The sequence below is a fragment of the Suricata suricatta genome, chromosome 1 (genome assembly GCF_006229205.1).
Source record: "Suricata suricatta isolate VVHF042 chromosome 1, meerkat_22Aug2017_6uvM2_HiC, whole genome shotgun sequence".
In the NCBI taxonomy this organism is placed as follows: Eukaryota; Metazoa; Chordata; class Mammalia; order Carnivora; family Herpestidae; genus Suricata; species Suricata suricatta.
The window spans coordinates 115,858,283-115,881,198 of record NC_043700.1 but is presented as its reverse complement, the minus strand read 5'-3'; the positions used below and the strand labels follow the sequence as shown (position 1 = coordinate 115,881,198).

The following is a 22,916-nucleotide window of genomic DNA, read 5'->3' as shown; positions in this document are numbered from 1 at the left end:
ATGCTTTTTAAATAGGTAACATTGTTAAACTCTCCACTTCTTACCACCATTCTCATAATGAAATTATGAATCTAGTATAAAGCAGTAACCCCATTTCAAAAACTAGTACCTTGGGGTGCCTGACTGGCTCAGTGGGTTGAGGTTCTAACTCTTGATCTTGGCTCAGGCCATGGCATTGAGCCCCGTGTCAGGCTGTGTGCTGAATGTGGATCCTGCTTAAGATTCTCTCTCTCCTGCTGCCCTTGTCCCACTCAGGTGCTTGTGTTCTATTTTATATATATATAAATGTTTATTTTTTCAGAGAGTGTGAGCAGGGGATGGACTGAAAGAGAGAGGGACAGAAGATCTGAAGTGGGCTCTGCGCTGAGAGCAGCGAGTCTGATGTGGGGCTCAAATTCATGAACCTTGAGATCATAACCGGAGCTGAAGTCAGACACTCAACCAACTGGGCCACCCAGGTGCCTCCCTTTCTTTCTCTTTCTAAAATATAAAATAGGGACACCTGGACGGCTTAGTCAGTTAAACATCTGACTTGGTTTCAGCTCAGGTCATGATCTCATGGTCTGTGAGTTCGAGCCCCATGTCAGGCTCTGTGCTGACAGCATGGGGCCTGCTTGGGATTCTCTCTCTCCTTCTCTTGCTTCCCCTCCCCTGTACACATTATCACTCTCTCTCTCTCTCAAAATAAATACTTTAAAAAATAATTTAAAAAATAATAAAATAAAGCAAAAACTGGTACCTTTCTGCACATGACCAGACTGGAGAGAAGGAAGGAATGACAATAGGCGGACTACGGAAATGTAAAATACTGTTGGTGAGATTTTTCCACCTGAAACTTAACTACCATATATTTTTCTCTATCAATTGATTACTAACACCCTAAAATTTATCTTATTGGCACTGGGTCCATAAGTATGTATTACTTTGGCTTCGAGGTATCAAGAAATAAGACCAGAGGAGTCCCATCAAGCTTGAAAAAGAGGGGCCCTTGGGTAGCTCCGCTGGAGGCTCAGGGCCCCTGCTCACAGGCACATGGACTTTCTCCTCCTCCCTCTCTCTCAAGATAAGTAAACAAAAAATGGCTTAAAAAACACATTTGAGTTCAAGACTTAGTGCAAAATTATAGTAGTTATGACAGTGTGGGATTGGTCCAAGGATGTACAAATAGACCAAAGGAACAGACTGATCAGAAGAAAAGACCCAGTTTATGACAGATATCAATGCAAGTCTGTGAGGGAGTGAGGGTTTTTTCAATCATTGTAATGGAACATTTGGATATTTTATGGAAGATAATGAAACTTGACCTCTATTGAATGTGGTATACAAAATTTAACTTGAGATAAACCATAGTTCTAAATGTGTAAAACAATAAGGCTTTTAAACAAAACAGAAAAATTTCTTCAAGACAGTCTTACATAGAACACAAAAGACACTAATCATAAAAGACTGACTTCATTAAAATTAAGAACTGTACTCATCAAAAAACATAATTAAACAAGTAAAAAAAGGCAAATCACAGAATGGGGGCTTTTTATGATACACATATCCAACAAAAGACTCATATATAAATCTATAAGAAAATGACAAATAACTCATTTTTTAATGGGCAAAAGACCTGAACCAGTCTGTCACAAAAGAGGCTATTCAAATGGCCAATAAGTATATGAAACGGTATTTAGTATAAGTATTTGTCACAGAAATAATAATTAAAATATAATAAGAACACACCTATCAGAATGACTAAAATTTAAAAGATTGTCAATATCAAATATTACTGAGGATATGAAGCAACAGTTGGAAATCTCATATGTTACTTATTGGGGGTAAATCAGTTCAACCACTTAGAAAACTGTTTGACCATAGGAAAACTGGTGACACTGTGCACTAAAATGGAGTGTACCTACCCTTTGACCCAGCAATTCTACTGCTGCATACACACTCAAGAGAAATACATGCACGTGTTTTCCAAAACATATTTTTAAAACGTTCACAGCAGCATTATCCACAATAGTAAAAAACTAGGATTCACCCAATGTTCAATAGAAGAATGATTCAATTATAGTCTCAAAATGGAATGCCATATAGTAATTGTTTTAAAATTATTGATACTTGCAGCAAAATAGATGACAGACATCATACTAAGTGAAAGCCATCACAATAGTACATTCTAATGATATGTTTATATGAAGTTTAAGATCAGACAAAACTAATGAAGACTAAAAGAAGTCAGAATAGTGATTACCTTTTGAGGATGGTATTACTAGGAAGGGACATGAGGAAAACTTCTAGGGACATAGAACGTTCCACAAACTTATATGGATGATGGCTTCATGGATCCTATGGAGTAGACATGTAACTCTTTTGAGCAGAGACTGGGGCTGTAATGATGGAGTAATGTTCCTGAGCAGGAATAGAGGGCACGAGATATTCTGCCTCCGTGGAGGAGGGTCTATAGAAAATGAGCCAAAATACACGAAATTGTATAGGTGGATAGATATGGTAATGGGAACCTGAAAAGTTCTCTTCTGATTGTTTCCATTTTTTCAGGGAATTACAAAGCAAAACCATCACAGGACAGAAGAAGTAACTTGACTTGAAAGTGTGAGAAAAGAGAAGTGTGAAATAACCAAGAGAGTAGCACAATAAATGGGCCAGGTTGCTCTACCACAATCATGACTGAGCATCTGGACCTACTTAAGGCTGGGGTGAAGAATTAAATTAGTGTGGTTGTGTTTTTCTCCAGGTACCTGAGAGGTGGAGGGTTGGATTTAATCAGCTTTGCAGTATTGCAATAAGTGTTAGTGCAGATTTTGTGAGAGAGATTATAGAATCTTATTTTTACGAGTTGGGCCATCATTAGCTCTAGGCTCTTTCCAAGGGCAAAATTATGAAGTATTCTTAAATATTTTTAAATAACTTCATATTAATATTCATAATTCATACTATTATAAAGATATTTTTGAACTGATTTTACATTTGATCTCTTTCCTCTGGTGGTGAAAATCTTGGAGCCCAATAATTCTACCACCAATACTACTATCGGCAAAAAAATTATGTAATTTAGTTTTAAGATTTCTCTGCAGTTCTTTTTGTTCTTACAATATATCCCACTTTGAATGTACAAATAGAGTATGATATTCAATATTCACTTGGAATCATTATTTTCTCTGTATGGATTCTACCAACATGAAGTAAAAATAGACTCTCTACTTATTGACATTAAATTTGGATATTTACATTTTACACCCTATCTAAATTTTTCTTTTAATTTGTAAAACTCATTGGTAAAAGAAAATCAAATTCATATAAAAATCATGCTTCCATCCTTCTCCTCTCCCCATGCCCTCTTCATCCCTTATAGGCAAACATTCTTTAGTTTGTAAAGGAGAGAATTAAACATTTATCCTGCCTTTGAGGAAAAACTAGAACATAACTCCTGTTGATGAGAGAAATTTCTTCTTTATTGAAAAATGTCAACTAATAAATGTAGAAGGAATAATTTAATTGGAAAACCTTTCTGCAAATCTTAATGAAATGATTAATTCAGAAAAGGATGTTAAAACCACTGGGTAAAAGGCTGTTGAAGATGATGGTGTTGGCACAGAACCAAAGTATCACCCCACAGATAATTTGCTCACTATAAAGGAGAAACATATCTTACAACCGAGAGCCCTGGCATTACCATCTTAGCCAAGTGATCAAACTTGACATTATATGCTCACTGATGGGATCCAGTATGAAATGCATAGCACTAACCCCGGAGCACTCTTGCCAAAAAAGTTTAACATTGTTCTAGCCAAACCTTTGGGCTAAACTTTCAATTAATGCAAATATCGAAGCTGAAAGAACATGTTAAACAATCAGACAAATCTAGATTGTGGGCCATCCTAAAAGATCTGATTTCTTCTAAGAGTCAATGAATATCAAGGGCGAGAAGCTGCTTCTAGGTTAAAAGAGACCTAACGAAACTAGATTTTAAAAAGACATGACACAATGAGCAATGTATTCACATCAGGTACAACACTTCACGATATTAAGCAATTCATTATTACTCGTACATTTGTGTATAAATAGTTACACAGTAACCTGTAAAGTATGATCCTGATTCTCTTTACATTGACAAGAAGATGGACAATGAACATTAGAATTGTGAAGAGTTTTATTTATAAAAACCATTTACAACATTTTGTTAAGTTTCTAAAAAATTAAGTTTCTAATTTAATTCTTAATTAAAATTGAGATATTATATTTGTATGTTACCTCTTAGTTTTAATAAATAAAAGAGTAAAGTGAATATTTTAAGATAACTTTTTGAAAACATAAAAATAATTTCTAGTATTTATTTTAATTTTCATTAAAAAATGTTTAATGATTATTTATTTTTGAGAGACAGAGCATGAGTCAGGGAAGGGCAGAGAGAGAGAGGAAGACACAGAATCTGAAGCAGGTTCCAGGCTCCTAGCTGTCAGCACAGAGCCTGATGCACGGTTCAAACTCACGAACAGTGAGATCATGACCTGAGCCAAAGTCAGACACTTAACAGATGACTCACCCAGGCTCCCCTTTAACTTTCATTTTTGATAAAATATATTACACACTTGGAATGTATTTTTATATTTTATATTACTGCCAACAGAAATTATAAGAAAATTCTTATTATAAGAATGTAATTAACGATTTTGCTAGAACAAAGGCAAGACAAATAGGAAAACTCTTCAGAATAAAGATTTGAAAATGAAAAGATAAAAATAATAGAAGAACAGTCAAAAATATAAATAGAATCAAAATAAACAGTGCTCCTGGAGACTGAACAAAAGAAACAGAAGCATTAATGAAAGACATAGTTCTATATCACTCACCCAAACATTGCTGTTGAAAACCCAGATACGTTCAATAATTAAATTCAGTCATCTTTGATAGTTTGTCTTTCATCAAATAAAATCCACATTACATATCTTTTTCAACTTTATTGTAATGAAAATTTATTTGCCAAGGTAAGAGAATGGTATATATTGAAACTTGATTCAAACATTTTAAGATTTAGATATGTTGTATGTGGATCGCCATTTGAACGCTTGCCTTGGGCCCTGTAAACATTAAGAGTGGGCCTGAGTGCAATTTTAAATGCCAAGAATAATTATGCAATATCTATAAAGGTTTCAAAGAGAAAGTCCTGCAACCCTAAAATGATCAACCGTTTATACCCCTTCAAGCTTCCTTTAAATATAAAAAGAAACAAAAAGACCATTTCAGATAGACAAAGTCTGAGAAAATACACCATCCACAAATCTTTCTTGTACAAGTTACATGAAAATGTCTACCAAATGACCCCAAATTAAAAGCTCAACACTGGAAGATGTCTGGGAAGATGGCAATGTGAATGCATTCCTATTGCTTGGCTTTCTCAACTCCAGCCCAAATACCTCGTACATCCCCCAACTGGGCAGACAGCATGTATGAGCTAAACTTCAAGTGTGCTTAGATCTCTTCAGAGAGAGTGAGCTCAGGACTTCCCTTTCCAGGCCAGATGAAACGATGGAGTCCTGGAGAAAGAGCAGGAGCCCTGGGATGAGGATAGAAAGTCTCTGATATGTGATCATACTAGATCTCATGAAGTTCCTTCTCTCATCTCCGGCCCTTGGGATAAGTGGGGAGGTGATGAACAGACTGAATCCTTCCTGCCTCCAAGTCTGAGGAGTCAAGGGAGCAGATCATTCTCAGTAGGGGATAAAAAAACTTTCTGGCAGGAGTACCAGCAGGCTGCAAGACAGAGAGAGAGTGCCTGTGCCTCTCAGAACTAGCGGCACACACTGGAGGTATGTCCGTGGCAGCACTTGAGCCCTGAGCAAGTGTGGAGGGGGCCCCCGGAGGCACAGGCAAATAACACATCCCCCAACTTAGCAGCCAGAATGTAGAAGAACTGCAAACCCCCCGGAACTGAGATCACCGCTTGAAACAGAGCTACTGACGGGCAAAGCCACCGTAAATGTACAAAATCAAAATGTTTACGGAAATCTAATTACAAATCACAGACCATGGACTGAAAATTCTTAAACTAAGTAGATAAATCAAAACAGAAGTTCACTGTTTAGACCTTATTAATTAAAAGTAAGGAAACCTATCTCAAAACAGTCAGCAGGCAGGCAAAAGAATGTGACCTGCGATAAAAGATGACAACTGACCTGGACAAATCCAAGGCCATACAAAAATTACATAAAAAATCATAGGAGTGCCAGGAGAAGTTAACAAACTATAGACATAGGAAAGGTAATAATTAAATTAATTAATAAAACTGAAGTCTGCAGATTAAAGAAGTTGGGAGCCCAGTTAGGACTGAGAAAACCTGCACACCTGATTAGCTTTATAAAACTCTCTATTTCAAAGGTAAAATCATATAGCCTTCTAGACTGAAAGGGACAAAAAGGGGGGAAAGAATCATTTCCCTTCCCCATAACACCCCCTAAAAAAGATCAGTACTAGATTTTTTTGTAGTCTCTAACAGTATAAGGTAAAATCAGTTTAGCTTGTTTCTTAATCAAGCTTGAGTTCTTTCTTGAGTATTTTGCTAAGATGGTGTAGATAGCTGGTATGAATATTTCCTTATCTGGGAATATTGTCTTCAAGCAAGGGAAGGATACTCTGACTGAGTAACAGACACTTCCCTAATACATACTGTGCCGAGCACTGTTCTAAGCACTTTAGAAGTATTAACTCTTTTAATCCTCATAACCCCATGTGGTTGATGCTGTTATAATCCCCAGTTTACAGACGAGTAATGGAAGTACAGAGAGATTTAAAAAGTTGCCCGAAGACACAGACTGATAAGTGGCAAAGCTTTTCTCTCTGCTAATATCAGCCAAGGTGCAATATAATATTAAAAGCCTATAGCAGAAAAAAGAGAGGCATTATATAAAAATAGCAATTCATGCAGATTCAATGGTCATAAATGTATGAGTACTAACAACATACATTGATAGGTTTGACTTCAAAAAAATTTAATTTGTGGATAAGAAAACATATCATAACTCAAGTCATTAAATAATATACTTGTAAAAGTATTTATAATGTTAAACAACTAGCTCTTAGAAAACAACAGCAAAAACTAACTGGACAGAAACATGGACTAAGGATATACATATACAGAAGAGCAAATATTAATAAGCAGGTGAGTAAATCCAAACACACATATGAAATATTTTCAAAACATTACTATACAGAGAAAAATGAAGTACCAATGACATATGACTTTGCACCCATCAGATTATCAAGAATTAAAAGCCTTGGCACCCTACCAACATTCTTACTATGGCTGAACAAGATCTATTGTAATCTAGCCCTAGACCACCCCTTCTGACTTCTTTCTACTCTTGTCACTCCACCGGCTATACTGTCTAGTTAGTGATCTTCAAATAAAAAAGTGTCCCCTCTGCCTGAAATATTCCCTCCTTGCTCCTTTACTTAAATCAAGTCTTTGCCCAAAAACCAACCACTCAACAATTTGTTCTTATCTCCCTAATAGAGAAGCCTCTTCCCATAACACCTATCCGACTTTATTTCCCTTTACAGCACTTATCAGTTACCTAGTGTAACTGATTGCTTTATTGTATATTGTGTGTGTACAATATTTATTTTATTAGATTGTATTCATCACTTATTACCTTCTTTCCTCAATGGACTGTAAACTTCATGAAGGCAGGAACTCTTTCACTTTCATGCCTGGAATAATGCCAGACACATGGCCAAGATACTCAGTAAATATGTGTTGACTGAATGAACAAACATACAATGAGCAAACACCTACCACAGTAAAAGTACAAATAAATTGAAAGCCTTCTACAGTTGTGGGAGATATGTGAATTTGTAATAGCATTTTTGAATTCATGTAAAATTATGCCTGTGTATTGAACACATTCCTTTTAACCCAGCAATGGGTTAGCATCTTCATAATCCAAATAAGCTCCAAAATATGAAGACACAGCACAGGAAAGATGTCTATAATGGCAATACTTGTAGAGGGGAAAAAAACTAGCAACGTGAATAAAAGTTCACCAAGAAAGATATGGGTGAATAAAATGTGGTAGACACACAGCACAGATCATGCAGCCTTTAAAATAACTGAAATTAGATGTATGCCTATTGACTTAGGAGTATTTGTACTATATAGTAGGCAAGAAAAAGAAGATTCAGATAAATGCATATAACATGAGCCCATTTTATAAACCAGTGACTAACCCTCCACTCTATACATATGTGCATATAAAAGCACAGTGAAATGTGACCAACCAGATTTTTAAAAATGGCTAGATGGGGCTTGGGTATGATAAGAAAGAATTCTCTTTTGAAAAAATCCACCACAAAATAAACACAATATATGGCCCCATTGTATACAATTAAACGTATGACAAACGTAGCCATTCCCTACCATTCTTTCTTGCTATCAAAGTCTAACCTCTCAATACAGAAGCAGAAAATGCCTGAGGCACTCTTTCCCAGCCTCCCTTGCAGCTGAGGCATGACCATGTAACCTGACCAATGGATAGTAAACATTTGCTATGTCTCCTAAGAAAGATTTCCTTTTTCTTAAAAAGACCCAAGGAGAAGCAGTTTATTTCCTTGCTTCCTGGTTTTGAACATAGTTATCTGAGTGAGTTATGGCTGGAATTGTGAGATCCATCTTGTGATTAAGAGAGGAAAGCCAAAAAAATCAAGAGAAGCCAATCCAAAGCCCTAACTTTGCTAAGCTGCTGTAAACCTGTAGCCTTATTTTATGTTATATATTTAATTAACAAATCTCTATTGTTGATGCTGCTTTCAGTCACATATTTGGATCAACTGTAGCTCAACATTTTAACTAGCCCTGGGTGTAACTGGATATTATGAATGCATGAAAATTTGACCTCAGATATTATAAATTGTTTGAATTTTTGATAAGCAAATATCATTTATATAGTCAGATCAAAATAATAAAGTGAATTTCATTATTCTAAAAGATCATGACTTCAGGATCATGTAGTAAATAAGACAAAACAGAGGTAACTTTTAATGCTGTAAGTGTGATCATAAAACAGTACAAAAAGACTCAGAATTGTAAAAACTGAAGCATTTTCTTAAATAAAAGGGACTAAAAATATTACACATCATGGAATCATTAGTACTAACAAAGAACACAAGTTAAAGAATCCTTTAAGAACTTAGAGTATCAACTACAAGAATCAAAAATAAAATACATTTTAGGAGGACAAAAGCAATGAAAACAGTTTAACCCAAAACACTGAAAAAAGAAGTGGCAATCAAGCATTTTTAAAAAATGAAAAAGATGACTATCATCAAACACTTTAATTATAAGACTAAATTAATCATCTGTATGAAAGACAGATGAGGGGTACCTGGCTAGCTCAGTCAGTAGAGCATATGACTCTTGATCTTGGGTTGCAAGTTTGAGCCCCACACTGGGTGTAGAAATTACTTTAAAAACATAAAAATTTAAAAATAATGACAGATAATCTCAGAAAGAGTTAGAAATGACCATAACCTGGTTTCCAATGGAAAATAACAGACTCAGGATACATTTGCCTCCCTCCCTTCCCATAATCATAATGATACAACAATGAAGAGAAGTAAGGACTTTTAATGCAAAGCAGCTAGAAATCCGTATCTTTTCCCTTCTCATCTTGGAGACTGTACAAAAATCAGAATATAGGGAGGGGGGAAACCGTGTGACCTTTTTCAATGAAACACAAGAAAAGTATAATCCTCAGATACCAAAACATAAAGTACTGCTAAAAGCACCTGAAATTGCACAGAAGTAAACAGAGACAGCGCCAGTGGGGGCAGATTTGAGAGCACCAGCAAAAACATACTTTCATCAAAATGCATGGCCTCCTTTATAACAACCAGCATAAGAACTAAAGTTCATACTGTCACAGACAGACAAAGGGGAGTGTAAAGCTTAGATGGTATCAAAAAGGCCAAGCAACAGAAAATGTGAGAAATGTCAGTAAAGCCTGTGGTGACAACCCAGAGCCTGAAGTCTACTTAGGATTTTGTGCCTCTCTCTGCCCCTCCTGCCTGCACTCTCTCTCTCAAAAATAAATAAAAACATTTAAAATACAGATTAAAAAAATTTTTTAAATAAAAAAGTACCTTAAATTGCAATTCACTAAATAACTTTTTATTAGATATTTTTAAGTTTATTTATTTTGACTTTTTTAATGTTTTTATTTATTTTTGAGAGACAGAGAGAGACAGCGCAAAGGAGGGTCAGAGAGAGAGGGAGATACAGAATCGGAAGCAGGCTCCAGGCTCTGAGCTGTCAGCACAGAGCTTGATGTGGGGCTTGAACCCATGGACTGTGAAATCATGACCTGAGTTGAGCCACTCGGGCACCCCTAAGTTTATTTATTTTGAGAGAGACAGAGCAAGCAGGGGAGGGTCAGAGAGAGACGGGGACAGAGGATTCAAAGCAGGTCCATGCTGACAGCAGAGAGCCTGACGTGGGCCTCAAACTCACCAACCATGAGATCATGACCTGAGCCAAAGTGAGACACTTAGCTAAGCCACCCAGGTGTCCTGAGATAACTTTTTTAATGGACACATCAAAGCTATTATCAGAAATATAATGAAAGAACAACAAAACTGACCAAGAGATGAAGAATACTCCTCCAGAGAATATGAAGAATCATCATGGAAGAACAGCAAAATGGCTTCTCCAGACAATTCTGGTAAAAACTGAAATATAATTAAGTAAAAGGCAGGGGGTGTTTATTTGCACACTGAATGCAGAAATTATTGAACAAAAAATAGAGTAGGGAAAAATATGGGCTCTCAGGAACAACTGGAACTAGGAACCCAAAACCACCAGTTCTCACACTGCTCACCTTATTTATTCTAGGGTGTGCACACACGCGTGGACACACGCACACACATCTTGGGAAAGAAGTGTAAATTTGGCCATTATGGAGAAGTTTTATAAGAGCAGAATAGTAATTTTCAATCTTGGCTGCACATTTGATTGCCTGGTGACTACCTGAGGAGCTGTTAAAAATACCAGAATAATTAAATGAGTAAAAGACAAAAACATTTAAACACATACACTCAGCCTTTAAAATATATTCAACATCGCCCAAAACAAGAGAACATTAAAACAATACCAAAATGCCATTTCTCCGCTTTCCCCTGGCAATGACACCAAATTATTAACAACACGGGGTTGAAGTCGTGGGAAAACACGCACTCTCATACTGCAGGTGGCAATGCACACTGACACAAACTTCGAGACTAATGGAAACTATATAAACATTTATCTTTTAACTAAACAACCCTGCTTCAAGGAGTTTAACCTGAAGATATAAGAAAATTTAGCTGCACAAGATTATCTACTGTAGCATTGTTTATAATTGCATATTTGTTATGCATAGTCATACATAGGAGAGTGACAAACAATGAGACAGATCATGTAGCTGAAATAAGAATCATATCTTTATGAATAGATGTGAAATAATTTTCAGGACACACTGTCAGGTCACAGTGCTTAAAGTACAAAAGCACAGAAGAAATAGGAGGAAGTAAAATATACATGTATCAACTCCTTTGTGCGAAAAGATATAAAGGATAGATAACCCAGAGATTCATGAATTTGGTTACAGGAGGCAAGTTGGAATGGGAAAGAAAGAGAATGAGGTAATTTTTCTGAGTATAGCTTCACAAACCATTCTGCCTTTCGGAACCACATCAATGCTTTATACATTCAAAGACAAAAGGGAAGCAGGTAGAGGGGAGGGAGAAAATAAGAAGGGGAAAGAAAAAGAAAGGAAAAGGAAGAAAAGGAGAGAAGGGAAAATAAATAAAAGAAAAAGAAAGGAGAAAGAAAGGGTAAGAAAGGAGAGAGAAACCAGAAATGATGAGGCAGGGAAACCTAAAATGGAATACAACAGAAAGCAGTGAACAAAGTGACGTTTCAAACAACAACACAGCTACACCAAAGGAAGGGCGGGTAGGAGGGAGAACTGAAGTTTGAACACAGTATTTGAACTAAATTCTCTATGTCCAAAGATCACATGAACTCCAAACATATCTTGAATTATTAGATTTCTTTCTTGTAAAGACAAAGGCTAGCAATTATGAAACTATTTTCTCTTCTAGGATTGAACAAGTAAAGATATTGAAGATGATAAACTGCTTTCTCACTGTACACAGAAAAAGAATTACACATATGAAAAGAGAGGACACAAAAACCCCTGTGTTATGTTGGGTTGGAATTAGAGATATTGGAGAAACTCATGGATTTTATAAAGGATTATAGAAAGACATGTGTATAAAAACAAACATACTTCTATTTCTTAGCTCTGTCATCCATGAGAACTTTTAAGCAATGACACCGTAGTAGCAATGAGTATACCAATAGCTAGATCTTGGTTATAAATTACATTCTCCACTAAAAGGAACAGGCCTCCGTGGACAAATCACCAATTTCAGAACTGAAGCAGAGATAGTACAAGATGAATCAAGATAAGTCTGGGACATTCTTTTGTACTCAAAAGTAAATTCCACTCAAAGAATGGTATGAATATGTCAAAATGAGAAGGAGCCAGCTTATAGGAGCACCCACTGGCCAAATCTGGGACAATATGAACACCAAAAATGATGGTAAAAGATTATTATCAACTGAATAGGAACCATGTGTCTACATTTAAATAAATAAAGAAGGCAAAGCTCTAACAGGAAGCCAACTAATAAATACAGAAGAAGTAGAAAAATCACCATTTGTCAGTCCTAACTGAAGGTAACACTATCACTGAGTACGAAACCTTTGTGGGCAAAATTTGCGGAGAAACAGGAAGTTCCCCTACAAGATACTTTTATTAACTACAAAGGGAAAATCAGCAAGTTTACAATGCAGAAAACCATAGACATCATCTTAATCAAGTGATCAAAATTAACATCATCAGTGATGAAACAAATTGTCATCATATGTTCCTGGTAGGACGCCCTGAGAAAACCATGTAACTTAGGTTATATATTTGCCACAAGTTCATAGTCTGGTTCTAAACATGAGGAAACATATTCAAACCAAAACCAAGAAATATACTACAAAGTAGCTGGCATGTTCTCTTCAAAAATGTTAATGTCACTAAAGCAAAGGTTGAGGACCTGTTCCAGATTTAAGGAGACTAAAGGGATAAGACAACTGAATGCAACATATGAACAGAACTCTTCATTTATTATCAAGGAAATTATTTGGACAGAAAATATTTGAATAAAATCTATAAATTTTACCATTGTATTAATTCTAATTTCCTGATTTTGATCCTTGTATTATGCTTATGTAAGAGAACCTCCTGGCTCTTAGAAAATACACAGTATATATTTTAAGAAACATGCTGAGGTATCTCGGGCAAAGGAGGGTATCAGCTTATTCTCCCAAGGTTCAGAAAAAAAATTAGAAAAAAGTAAATGTTATAAAATGCTAACATTTGATATATCTGGGTGTAGATTTATTTGTATTATTCCAGTTTTTCTGTAACTTTGAAATTCTACCAAAACTAAAAGTTAAAAAAATATTTTCTGGGGTTCACACATAGATAACTAATTATTGCTCTGGAATAAACTACCTATTTAAAATTCTAACCTACACTAAAACCATATGGACTTAAGGGAGCTAGAGAGGGGGTTCAGGGTTCAGTGATATCTACTGCAATGGAGAAATATTAGCCATTTCTCTGTATGATAAAGTATGTGATTAACAATAAAATGTCATCCGTTAGCATTAAATAAGTTTGCATTGAACTGTGTAAGGTAAAAACTGTTACAAATACATAGGGAAAATGAACACATCTACAAATCTACTAGAACAAGATTTATTAGGTGAGAGATTTTTGTTCTGCTTTGTTGTTAGTATAAACTACCTTGGCATATAGTAACCATTTAATAAATGTATTTCCATTTACATTATATAAACTTACAGACTATATTCATCATCAGGGGTTACTATGTCTCATTTATTCTCCATTGTCTATTCAACACTTAGCAACGGCTAGTATATAATAGGTACTCAATGTTTGTTGAATGGCTAAATACTTAAGTCTGCTCATTAATACTTGTGGGAAACTGAGTAGTAAGAAATGTCTTTAATAAGTCAGAATTCCAGCGGTAGAAAAAATTAATGTGCATACTTCCTATACTTAAAAAAAAGAATAGTAAATTAATAAATTGATATCATACTTGGATAAGATGAATATAGGCTCTTTTGCTATCTATACAAAGTATTCATGTTAATGCAGATGACACGGGTATATTGTCATTAAGTTTGACCTTAAATATTAGGCAAGTAATTTGCAATGTAATTATTGCTTCCCCCCCCCAAAAAAAACATTCTACAGAATACCTATCCACAACCAGCACTATCACTTCTTACAATATGGTAACTATTTAACTGATTAAGACTTGAGTGCCCACTCATTTAGTTACCTAGGAATATATTTTGTATTTATGTTAAAGTCTAATTAAGAGAACTCAAACTGGGGCACCTTGGTGGCTCAGTTGGTAAAGTGTCCAACTTTGGCTCAGGTCATGATCTCACAGTTCACGAGCTCAGCTACCTCAGAGCATGGAGCCTGTCAGATTCTATGTCTCCCTCTCTCTCCCCCACTTATGCTCTGTAGCTCTCGCTCTCCTCTCTCTCTCTCAAAAATAAACATTAAAATAAAATTTAAAAAAATCAAACAACTCAATAGAAAAAAAGAAAATCCCAGTAAAAAATGGGCAGAGAATCTAAACAGACATTTTCCCAAGGGAAGACATTTCCCAACAGACACATAATATGTTCAAATCATTAATTAACAGGGAAATGTAAATCAGAACCACAATGATACCACCTCACATCAGCCAGAATGGCTAGTATCAAAAGGACAAGAAATAACAAGTATTGGTGAGGATGTAGAGAATAGATCCCTCTTGCACTGTTTGTGGGAGTATAAATTGGTGCAGCCACTATGGGAAACAGTATGCAGGTTCCTCAATAAATTAAAAACAGAAGTACCATATGATCCACCTATTCAATTTCTGGGTATTTATGCAAAGAAAAAACATTAGTTCAAAAAGATACATGTACCTCATTATGTTCATTGCAACATTATTCACAGTAGCCAAGGTATTTCAAGATACTTCAAGATATGAAAACAACCTAAGTATCCATCAATGCATGAATGAATCAAGATGTGGTATATATATACACACAATGGACTACTACTCAGGCATAGGGGAAAAAAGGACATCTTGCCATTTGTGGCATGGATGAGCCTTAAACATATTAAGCTAAGTGAAATAAGCTAGACAGAGAAAGACAAATAGTATATGATTTTCTTCATATGTGGCATGTAAAAGACAAATGAACAAACAAAACTCATACAGAGAACAGATTGATAGTTAAAGGGAAGAAGATTGGGGGGAGGGCAAAATAAGTGAAGGGAGTCAATTGCATGGTGATGGATGGTAACAGGACTTGTGCAGACTGATCGCTTTGTAGTGGATACAAATACGGACTTATGTCATACACTTCAAATAATGTTATATACCAGCCTAACTTCAATTAAAAAAATAAAGTTAAACTAGTGGCGCTTGGCTAGCTCAGTCTAAGGGTATGCATTCTTAATCTCAGGGTTGTGAGGTCAAGCCCCATGTGGGTGTAGAGATTACTTACATAAAAATTTTAAATGTTAAACTAACCAAGTGTAAACAAACATTGAAGGCTTTAGAGATACTTTTTCATGGTTGATATGGCCAAATGGTATAAACTGCTTTATGATTTTAGTAAGTTCACATTAGCAGGGATATTTCCTATGGAATTTTGACTATATTCCTATGGTATATTTCCTGCAGAGTCTGACTAACTAGAAGAAACAGATTAGCACAGAAAAATCTCAGGATGAATCCCCTATGGTAAACTTGAGTACAGCTTAGTGAAACTTGTTTTGGGATATTCAAATACACACAAACTGAGCCACAAAATAAAATGTATTTCTTATTGCAGGTTGTAATAAGAAACATTTTGGAAAACGATGTTTCATGCTTTAGAACTTTCAGTAGACTTTAGATCCATCTTTGCAGATTTGGTGACATTCCATTCTGGAACGTCTTTACCAAGTTCAACTTTCACAAAAAGAATGGCAATCTTATTACAAACATGGCTCCTAATGCACATGATTCAAATACATTAACTAGTTCTTCAGATAAATGTCCAAAAGTAAAACTCATTGGTATTTACGGCCTATTAAAAGATCACTTGAGAAACAGTATTCACCACAGCTCCCTAACAGAACTTTCTGCAATAATAGAAATGTCCGATCAACCTAGCTACCCTTTTGGACAGTACAGATAAAGAGCATTATGCCTTAAAGCATAGCCCATGGATCATAATAATTATCTGAATCACATGGGAATTTCTTATAAATGCAAAATCACAGGTCTGACTCCAGGTGTAATGAATCAGAATGACCTGCTGATTCATGAGCACAATGACAACAATCTAAAGGACTAGTGGTCAATGGGCACGTCACCACTGCGTACTACCATACTTGTGGAAATTTATGCGATATTTTGGTTATAGTAATTACAAGTAGAATAATGCTGTCTTCACAGATAAGCAATACACAGAACAGATCTACAAACCTAAGAGCTAGTATCCCAAGCAACATTCAAATATCCTGCCAGACATTGATGTCAACTTTAAAAAATCTATTTGTAACAGACTTTGAATTGAAATTTTGAATGTAATTGTATTACACAATGTCATCTAACCATTTTTGGCATAATTTTAATATTCTCTGAATTTTCTAAAACTACCACATGTAAATTGAAAAAAAATATAGTTTTAGTCCAGAACTGTCCTAAGTACCGTTCATCATTTCAGAGTAACTTAATAGCTTACATTTAGAATTATTACATTCCCACTGATACTAAATAGAAGTTCAATTATCAGACTTCATTATACAGTTCCATTTGGGCTAAAATAATTTTACTAAAAATTATTTCCAATTTCCCTTATTATTCTAATATAATCTTTTATTCTCTAGTTAGGGTACCTATTAATTTTTCTTTATAAAGTAGATAAGCAATTTATATTACCCACCAATTTCACTTCAGGATAAGAATGTCCAAGGATATATTTCTTTTTACACATGGGTGCTGTGTCTGACAGATTTAAGAACCACTGATTTGGGCTGCCTGGGTAGCTCAGTCAGTTAAGTGTGTCTGACTCTTGGTTTCAGCCCAGATTATGATCTCCCAGTTTCATGGGTTCGAGCCCCCCATCAGGTCTGCACTGGCAATGAGAAGCCTCTTTGACATTCTCTATCTGCCCCTTTTCTGCTTGCACTGTCTCTGTCTCTTAAATAAACTTTTAAAAAATCAGTAAGAACCAGATTTAATGATTTATCACCCGATACCATTCCCCTAAATCAAGAGCCCTTAATTTGGGGATACAAGGACACTCAGGCTAATTAATCCATGGAGCGGCTTCAAGAGGTCAACAGAATTCCCAAACACTACATACAACTGGATACATCTGCATAGCTACCCTCAGGTGGTAATACATAACTTTGTTTCATCAAAATCTGTTAGATTAAGAACCATTACTTTACACCTTGAGACTCTGGGCTGGGTTATAAACTTGGCTCTCAAATGTAGTTGAGTCCCCTATCCAGATACACTTACAGAATGACAATTTGCATCACCTCGTCAGCTTACACTGACATATTTAAAGTCTCATAATTATTATAGTATGCCAGTCACCACATTATGTACACTACAGGTGTTCTTTTATGAAGACCCACGGAAGAAGGCTATTATTCATTCCACATTCACAACACACCAGTGCACTGCACTATAGACTGTACACACAACAGTCTTACGACTGCCCTCTCCTACAGGGATCACTCGTTTCACAGATGAGAAAATGGACTTAGAGAACTCAACAAATTTGACTAGATTTATACCTAACAGAGGACAGAACTAGAATCCGAACTCAGGCTGTCAGAATCCAAAGTATGTGTGTGCTTTTCTGAAGCAGATACACTTTTTTTCCCTTTAATTTCTTTATGTAGTATTTACTGGATCCTGTCTTCCTTTGGCATAGCCTGTTAACTTACAGCAAAAATTTTGGCCACAAATGACAGTTGCCCAAGCATATTAGCATCTATGAATTACTTACTTCTTTTAATTAGGTCACTAGATTGACTTTATGGGATGAATGCATTCTGCATTGCTAACTTTACTTTTGGCTTAATTTTTTCTCACATTTCCCCCTTCTTCATTCTTCTACTTCCTGTAATGAAAAAGGAACAAATGCATGCCACATGCTGCTTTTGATAATCCATAAAGCATATTAGTAAGATAGTCCTACAGGGTGAGTACAAGCTTTCTTGGATAATTTAAAAGCCACTTTGCAATTATTTTTACAATTAAAAACACCAACTCTCACTTTGATGAGTATTTAAGCTCCAGCATTTTCCAGTTTGATAAAACTGTGATTACTCTGCTTTCAAAAGAGCGGTAAAAAAAAAAAAAAAAAGAAAAGAAAAAAAAAGGCTTAATATGCAATGAAACAATAATAAGCTTTTGAAGACTGGGCAAAAAGTAGGGAGGTCACTTGGGATGTCTTTTAGCACAAAAACCCAGAGACAATTAGGAGAAAGCTGTAACAGACTAAGAAATTGTGTAAGTGGAAGGTGAAAGGAAGAAATAATGCATATCACATTTAACTGTTGATAATAAAGCTTTGACCAAGTGGGAATGGGGCTAGAGGCTTGCTAGAAGTGAAAAGGAAATTGAAAGAGCATTAAAATATTTGGTTTCTGCCAGTAACACCATCACCACAAAACATTTAGGGCATGGATCGGACTTTAAAAAAGATGAACCCTTTTTCTATTACAGGTCAGATAGTAAATATCTTAGCTTTGCAGGCTACACAGTCTGTCACAACTAGCCAGCTCCGCCATTGTAGCACAAAAACAGCCAGACATACATAACCAAATAGGTGAGGCTATGTTTTAATAAAACTTTATTTACAAAACAGAATGCAGACCAAATATAGCCTATGAGTTGTAGCTTGCTGACCCCGACAGAAGAGGTCCAGTAGGCAGGGAGAAACAGATCTGAAGCACAAGAGGAAGGTCATGCCTAAGGACAAATGCTTGGAAGTCACTGTCACAAACTGACAGAATGGATAACCTAAGAAATGAAAAATACGAATATTTAAAGGAAAAATTTATAAAGAGCAGCACTTAAAAAAAAGCATGAGGAGGTAAATAATTAGTGGTTTCCTGAAAGAAGAAACAGTATGTGAAGTGAAAACTCATGATTCCCTTAAAGGTCATTCTGGCTCAATTACAAATTCCTTATGCTTGAAGAAGCCCAGGACACTGCAGTATTTAACCAGTCATTATCTGGAAAGAAAGGCCAGAACACAGAAAAGCCCCAATGTACATGTGATACACTTAATGCCTTGACTAGAGACAATGCAGAGCAGGGTCAAGTTGGAACACATCTTATGTCTCACATATTTTATAGTGTATCCTGTACCAAAACAAAATACACAGGCATTGCACAGAAACCATTCACTCAAAACTGGGTTGAAGATTGGAAAATATAAAGAAAAAAAAAGATAATAATGTCATTAGGAACAAAACCAAATGCCAAGGAGAAAAGGTTATGAAAATATATAGATGTTTGGGAAACGCTCTCATTTAAAAAATTATGAAGTTAAATTCATTACACTGCTTAAAAATAAAACAGGATCCAATATCAACACATTTAATTCAAGCTCTTTCATATTTAATTCAAGCTCTTCCAACGTTTACAGGTCTAAGAATTACTAGCTTATTGCTTGTCTTTGGGAAAAAGTACTTGTAATTATAACAATGTTGGCTCATTAGAAGAAAAGTAATGCAATTAAAAACCAATCAGAAAGATATCATGAGGACCAAAATGGCAAAACTTGCAAAGAAGCACTGTAGGACACAATTACAAAACTGATAATTCACGTATGTGGACTCAAAACAATCTGGTGTGGAAGGGGGAAAAAGTAAGCGCCACAAAGCTAAAGAACAGAAAACTATTTTCTTTACACAAAGCAAAAAACTACAATATACAAAGTAAGACTACAATTTACACTGCGGACAAAGGCAAAAATTACAAGGAAGGAAAGCAGGCAGGCAGGCCTCCAGTAAGGCCTACATTCACACACTGGATCACTAGACGAAAAATATGAACAATGTTCTGTATGTGCAATGCAAGGTCAAATGTCCAAAATTATTAAATGAGAAAACAATGCTACCAAAATGATGTCTCCAAAGAAGTTACACACACGTGCACACACATAGATCTGGTGTGTGCACAGGAAATTTAGACACTTACTAGAAATTTGAGAGGTTATCTTGAAAAAAGAGTGGGTTTGAACAAGAGAGGAAATTTTCACCTTCTACCTTTCTGTAGTGAAAATACAATAGCATGCATTATGTTTGGTCAAATACGAAAGAAAAAAACACTAGGTATTTGGGAAGGTGGCTAGAGGATTGCTCTCTACACAACCATGCCAATGTAGACACAATCACACTTAAAATGTTTCACCATATTCAGTATGTTAAATTAAAGTTGTAATTTTTAAAAAGCGCAATCACACAACAAAAAAAGAACCACCAAATTTCTCTTGGACAATCATACAGATTTCAGTAATATAAAAATTAGGTCTTGCAAAAGTTGTTCTTTGTCTGTGAGGGTTTAATCCTACCCAGCGTGATGTTCGCTCCTGGCCAAACCATCTCACCTTCTATGAACCTCCAGACTACTTACTAATGCCCAGTAACAGAGACACTAGGAGTTCCATTTCAGTAACAAAAACTGTTTGTTGAAACTTATGGAGAGATTTATTTTTAAGACATGTCTGCTTTTGAAAGTTTAAAACTAGTTCTGTTTTCCACTGTTATGCCCCTTACCTAGAACACAATAAATATAAGCACTCAATACATATTTTGGGGGGAATAGAAAAGGTAGGATAAGAACCTCTATGCAAAACTATAAGGAATTACAAGTTCTGAATCAAAAAAAAAAAAAAAACAGGACAAGATTAAAATGTAAAAATTGGTTCCTCTGAATTAAAAAAATAATACATGGGATCACAGGCCTGCAATTTCTTGCTTCTAGCAATGGAATAGCAACAGGAACATTAAAGTCTACACTACACAAGGTACTAAGAAGGCTGCCTAATGTCTACTTTGGAATTCATAGTAAGCAGGATACCACACAGCATTATTTAAAGATGCTACAGTTTAGGAATGAAATTTTGACACCAAGTCCAATAGTTGTGAGGAGATGACTAGGAGAAAAGTAACAAACTTAGTTGTTTTAGGGAAGGATGGGCAAATGAACTGGCCTTGGCTTCTGGGGAAAACCACCTAAGAGTAGTGTTTCTCTAATTATATGTGAATGACCAGTCTTAACTCCTAAATTGCTGTCAAAAACAAATTTTTGTAAAATACATTTTCAGAAATTACTAGCAAATTGACATACTTTAATGTGACAGCACTATCAAATTGCTGTAGAAATTCCTAGACATTCTCAATTTCTAACTGGTCCAACAGAGACACTGGATAGCAAATGACCTAGCATTTTGTTTTTTAATCACAATCTGATCTTTAAAATCTTGCATTTGTCTAGAATCTAACACTTGAGTGAGAAAACTGTTATTTTTCCCCTCCCATCCTAAATAATGAAGACAATCCTTAAGAATTAGAGATAAAAAGTAGCACAGAGACTTATCATTAACTTGTTTTAATTTTAAAATGTAAAACATCACATTATCACACTGCCTTAGAAAATTATCCTTTTAAATGCAAACTATGGTATTTAAGAATCTTAACTACCAAACTTGAAAATTTTACTTTATCTTACCATTTATTTTAGAAGATAACAGGATATAGACACTTAAAAGTTGTATATGAAAATATTCACTTAACTGATACAACTGAACAGCATCTGTAAACTCCTGTATCTGTCTCCACATTCTCAAAACTCCTCCAAATGATTAATTGAGTTGATTGTTAACAGAATGAGCCTAAGGAGACTATTTTTAAAGTTTTCATTACCAAAGGAAATAAAGTATAAGTAAAATGCCTGGCCTATAGAATGACTACAATCTGATGTGATTTACTATAGCCTTTAAGATAGGCTCTACACTATTAAGAGTATGATGTGATTTACAGGGTCTCTGAGATGAAATCCACACTTTGCAATTTACAAGCTGTACAGTGACTTACATCCTCACTGCTTCTGTTTCATCTATAAAATGGGGTAACAGCACCTACATCAAATAATTACTGTGCAGGTTAAAGTGCATGTAAAGTGCTTAGAACACTGCCTGGCACAAAGTATTATTTAATTCTTACACAATATGTCTCAAATCCTTCTGCAGAATTGGATTAACAATTAAATTGGTTAAATATGTCACAACCCTACAATTAGTTACAATTCTTCTGTTAAAAGATTTTAATTCTCTATTATGAAAATATATTTATTTATAATATCCTGTTGGACAGGGAGAAAAAAGTTAGAAAAATCATATAATCTAATATCATATTTAAAAAAGATGATAATGAAAATTATGAAAAGTTGCAAGTCACTGTAATACTTATGTGGCATCTGCCAAAAGTGACTCAGTAATTTATCATCCTCCCCACCCACTGGGAAAAGACTTAAAATAAAACTGATTATGATTCTAAAATGGTAATGATAAGGATAATCAAATGCTTATAATCAGGTTTTTTAAAATTTAGAAAGGTGTACATGTAATGCATTATTCCTCCTCCACTCCTGAAAGCTGATGCTTCTTCAAATGGACTGCATCTTAGAATTAAGGAAATAGAGCA

The 22,916-nt window shown here is 35.3% G+C and overlaps 1 long non-coding RNA gene across 1 annotated transcript in view; it reads right to left on the bottom strand.

Annotated features, from left to right (window-relative positions):
- Positions 1-18,225, bottom strand: part of LOC115294880 — a 146,239-nt gene extending 128,014 nt beyond the window's left edge. The window contains exon 1 of the long non-coding RNA XR_003910203.1: positions 18,206-18,225. This is a non-coding gene — a long non-coding RNA (uncharacterized LOC115294880). The remainder of the gene's footprint in view (positions 1-18,205) is intronic.
- Between the last annotated feature and the right edge of the window lie 4,691 nt (positions 18,226-22,916).